The following is a 5,618-nucleotide window of genomic DNA, read 5'->3' on the forward strand; positions in this document are numbered from 1 at the left end:
TGTTATATGTACAGAATCTATCGCTGCATAAACACATAGGATTAGCCTATAATTATGTGACATAAGAAATATAGTATGTAAGATACTACATGACTGTAACACCCCACCCTTTCAGAATATTTAAATTGACTCGTACCTTTAGGGCAAGACCAAGGGTGATTCATAAGTTAAGATCTATGTAGTAAGACGTATTTGAATTGTTCAACGGTTGTACTTTATGTTTTGAAGTCAATCAAGTTATAAAGTAAAAGTCGGCAAAAGTTATCACAAGTTACTTTCATAATGATTCATAAATTTGGGTCAAATATCTTGGAGCTTTTATCCCAATATATAAAAAGTTAGAGTTCCCAGTACATTTCAAATCAAGCGTCTATGAGTCAATTTTCCAACTCATCAAACGGTTTGTCCATACAATTTTTTAATACAAAAATATTCATGTTTTTGTGAGACTGTGCAACAGAGGCAAGAAGTGGCCTCCTAAGTCGGTGAATGTATTTTTAACTCATCTTCCTCGCTTATTTTTTCATTAGCCTTCATAGAAAAACCAGAAAAATACAAAAAACAACATCCCTATATGTTCATGATCTAGCTTGAATCTTTAACGAAAATTACTCTATTTCACAAGTTCATCGTTTTGGTAATTTTCTCCATGAATTTCGTAGTATGTCTTTGGGGGTGTTGTGATATAGGTGTAATGGATCTGTAGGGTGTTCATGGTGCTTTTCTGAGGGTGTATATCGAGGTAAGAACCTCTTTTATTGGTTTATAGCTACTTTACACCTCAGGTAGTATTTTATGGCAAAAATTTATATCTTTTATCGTATTATTGTAGTACCTTATATTATTCGGTGTTGATTGAGCCCTTTTCATATTCTAGTATTATCCGGATATGGTCAGAAGTTGATAGATATGTTAGATTCATCAAAAAAGGTATGTTAAGGCTAAATATTTTTCGAAAACTTTTCTTCTTCGTAGTTGATACGACTTGTTCTTTATCACCAGAGTACTCATAACCATAATAGTTGTTGATTGAGTTGGCTACTAGATTTATATATTTAGTCTTGTTTAGCAGTTGCCTTGGTTAAAAGTGCCGTAAGAATCTTCTCATATAAATTATCATCGCTTATTTGGCTATTGATAGATTGTTGCCTTGTTGATGCCTTAAGGGCTTTGTAATTAGTTGCATAGAATTTCATATTGATATTGGCAGCATAACAATTAGTTTGGCATATAAATTATGTGATTGCAACGCCTCTAAACTATATAGCCCGCCTACTGTCACGATCCAAGACTATCCCCTAGACGTGGCATGGTATCTAGAGCTTCGAGAGACCCCAAGCTAACCGCATGACATAACATGACACTAAGATAACAGACATAACTAAAATAACATGGAATAAAGTCTCAAATAAATATTAAAGCATAGCAAAGAAATCTATATACATCGACTCATATGCGGAACTCCAATGTGTGAAATAGCCCCTACTAGCATAAGTGATTTTCTAGAACATGTACCTAGCTAACTCTAAAGTATGAAACTAAAAGAAAGTACTGAAAGTCAAAGGATAGAATTGTCCTGGGATCATGAGGACTCACCAACTAAGCACTAAGAAGAATCTAGGATAGCACTAACTGCGGGCCGGATAAGGAGCATCAGAACCTATATTATAAAACAATGTAGATAGAAAAGTATGCAGTCAGTACTTGTAATGTATTGATATTGGCAGCATAACAATTAGTTTGGCATATAAATTATGTGATTGTAACGCCTCTAAACTATATAGCCCGCCTACTGTCACGATCCAAGACTACCCCCTAGACGTGGCATGGTATCTAGAGCTTCGAGAGACCCCAAGCTAACCGCATGACATAACATGACACTAAGATAACAGACATAACTAAAATAACATGGAATAAAGTCTCAAATAAATATTAAAGCATAGCAAAGAAATCTATATACATCGACTCATATGCGGAACTCCAATGTGTGAAATAGCCCCTACTAGCATAAGTGATTTTCTAGAACATGTACCTAGCTAACTCTAAAGTATGAAACTAAAAGAAAGTACTGAAAGTCAAAGGATAGAATTGTCCTGGGATCATGAGGACTCACCAACTAAGCACTAAGAAGAATCTAGGATAGCACTAACTGCGGGCCGGATAAGGAGCATCAGAACCTATATTATAAAACAATGTAGATAGAAAAGTATGCAGTCACTACTTGTAATGTATTGAGTGTGGAGAACATGCATGAACATGACATAATAACATTATAAGTCTAAAACATAATAAATGCAATGACCAAGTAAACATAACATGATACCAGTGATCTAATTTTGAAAATATCTTACGAAGTCATGCAATATTCTGAAAGTCATTGTATGTGTGGGAGATAATGTTAACCGATATATAACCATATGAGCCACAACATGTAGTATGGTTTATTTCCCCACCCAAAGGGCCCAATATGCTTGCCAAGACGTGAAGGCATGCTTCATGAGCTAATCTGGATCCACTAATCTATGTCTAATCGGTACAACCTATGTGGACACATAGTTCTAGGATAAAGGGATTTCTTCTAAAGGTCTTATGCCTCTACAAATGGGTGAACCTTCATCCTTAGGTCCACTTGGCGCTAAGTAAACTCCTAAAAGAAAACATGCATAATCATAGAAAACAGTAAGAATATGATAATACTAAATCATTCATAATAAATTTAATAATCATAAGAGTAGCTCCTTAAAATTATGATACATAACATAATATGAGAGTCACTTTAGCTGAAAGCGTCGTAATCATGATAATCATATAAACCTTATAATAACACCATAAACTCCAATTTAAAAGGAAAAGCCTTACCTTACATTAAACTTGTCAACTCGCCGAAACTATCCAAAACGTGAAATCTGGACAGCCCACTGTCTTATATTGTCTCTTAGTTTCGGAGGGGTAATTGAGGGAAACAGGATTTGTGGCCTCAATCAAAGTTATAAACATGTATATCAAGGTCGCAAAAAAATTTGAATTACCCCTACAGAAATTTTGTACGAAAAAATATGACCAAAATACTCACAGCTGTCCGTGTAGGATTTCCAAAACACAATCTGGGCAGCAGCTCTCCCATGCTTCACCACCATTTTTCGAGCAGAGAAAAGCAAAAATGGGTTGTATAGTCTAAATGAAAGTTATATACCTATGAAATATATTTCCAAAACAGCTTGAATCACTTAAAATAAAGCCTTACACAAGGAGTTATACTCGTTTTACTAACAATAGTTTAATTCAAAAACGGGTCTGTTCCCTAGCGTTTTCTCTTTAAGCTTCTCTTAGGTTTCCAAGTGTACAACTAAAAATATGGTTCTGTAGGTATCGTAATATACATATATACACCTCCACGTAGTTGAGGAACACTGTAGATAATTAATTGACGGAGGAAAAGTGAAGAACTCACCTTTAATTCTTCTAAACCATGGCTGCCTCCTTCCCTTCATCTTCTCCACGTTTTTCTTTCCATGTTTTGGGCTGATTTTGGATAAATAATGACTTAAGAGTCATTAGCATAAATATATATGGTTCCTTAGGAAGTGAAATGTGTCATCCCCTAAGGGTGACACGTGTCAAGCCCTTATTGGGCCACAAATCCATACCTAGCCTCCAAGGCTTCCATGTGGCAGTGTGGGACCCACCTCAAGTAGGTGTGTCACCTACTTGGTCCAAGTAGGTGCATCACCTACTTAGGCAAAGTAGGTGCATCACCTGCTTGCTTTCGAGTAGGTGCTACGCCTCCTTCTGCCTCTCCCATGGGTTCATAATCTCGTCTTACTTTAGGAGCCTATGTAATCCTTTCTACGTAAGCTCAACATGTACTCCAGTGGCTTAGTTGTGTAAGTCGTTCAAGTTGGTAGCTTACGTGAGTAAGTCGAGTCCTATGACTTGTTATTTTGGCCTTCAATTCGTTTCAAATCATTATAGACCTATTTCCAACCTTCACTCTTAAGGGGCGTCACGTCCTCCCTTTCTTAGAGTTATTTAATCATGTTATAGATAATCTGGGTCACGGGACATCTTTTAAGAAGCTTAAGAAGACATTCCGAAGCGTAAAGGTACGGGGTATAACATCCTTCCCCCCTTTAGAACATTCGTCCTCGAATGTAAACCAAAACTTTCCTCCGGACTTTATACCAATTATATGGAGAGGTCCTCTATCCCATTGCCATAACATATACTTTCATCGAGCAATCAATATCAGAGTTCCAAAGGTTAGGATTACCTGTAGGCATAGGGAACAAGATGCCTTAGCATCGCCATACTAGTCTGCACGTAAACCTGTATCGTTCCTTGCTTCCTTCATCTAATGTTAAGGCTCCACTATAGCTTTTGTCCTTAGTACTGATTGTACCTTAAAGGTTTTGCTTCAAACTATCTTATACCTTCCCTTAATGTATTTGAGTATGGCAGTTACATGGCTACTACCGACTTCTTTTATCAAGTAATCTCCTGGTTTTACTCTTGGCATACCTCCATTCGTAGGTTGCATCAATTCTTTTGCAAAGCTACATCCCTTATCCCAAAGGGTCTTATCATCTTTCACGGTGGAATCACATATCCACAATACTTCTTTATACCACAATGCCATGCAAGGCCAATGTATACATACATCCATATCATCTCATGTCACAGCCGCATAGGGCTTCCCAGGAGGTTACCCATCCTAGTACCACTCTCGCCCAAGCACACTTAACTTTGGAGTTCTAATGGGATCCGGTGCGTTAGTGCTGGTATGATTGCATCCTGCCCCGTGGGGTGCATAGCTACTGAAGAAGACGATGACCCAACAGCTGATCCAGTAGGCCAAGCTGCAATGCCCAAGTTACCCTTATATTCTTATTACACGGACCACATCCTATCTTTAGCCACTTCCTCACTAGACTTTACTTATCTTCATAACTATCCTCATTATATTCACATCAGATCCTGTTCGCATTCTACCTTATAGTATAACACTTCTTAACTTTTTTCATGATTCTTACTGTGGATTACATACCCTTCTTAGTTAATCTTATCCTTAATATAGCGTTCTATCCAGAACTACCAGTCTTTCCTAAATCATTTTCCTTTTATTTCAAGGAAAATTTGGGCAGAGTTTCCTCTGTATTTCTTACTATCTCAACACCTGCACACAGAAAATGCCAACAATGACTCACAGGGGCAATATGCATAAAGATACATATATATATATCATATCACGTCATATCGCAGCCTCATAGGGCGTCCGGTATCAACAATAGTATAAACTGATGGACTTACCTCGTATGTCCAACTCGAACTGCACTTATTTAGACTTTCCATCTACTTTTCTTTTCAATTTTCAACTTTACGTGTCAACCGTAATTCAATACCTTACCTGGCACCTGTCATTCATGCCTTACTTACCTGCGTGCTGTGTAAATTCCAATATCGTCAGTAACTTTCTTTTATCAATGTTGTCCTTTTGCTGAAATCACAAGTTAGTATGAGGAACTTCATTCCCTATGACTCGGCTCTATTGCACGATCGTAGATATGAAAGAAAGGTAATATCCTAAATATCCTGTAGCTGCTTGTCTATAGATGTGGTGC

The 5,618-nt window shown here is 37.3% G+C and overlaps 1 pseudogene; it reads right to left on the minus strand.

The window, feature by feature from the left end:
* Nucleotides 1–4,671: 4,671 nt before the first annotated feature.
* Nucleotides 4,672–4,792, minus strand: LOC129904286 (5S ribosomal RNA; annotated as a pseudogene).
* Between the last annotated feature and the right edge of the window lie 826 nt (nt 4,793–5,618).

Source organism: Solanum dulcamara, chromosome 1 (assembly GCF_947179165.1).
Source record: "Solanum dulcamara chromosome 1, daSolDulc1.2, whole genome shotgun sequence".
Taxonomy (NCBI): domain Eukaryota; kingdom Viridiplantae; phylum Streptophyta; class Magnoliopsida; order Solanales; family Solanaceae; genus Solanum; species Solanum dulcamara.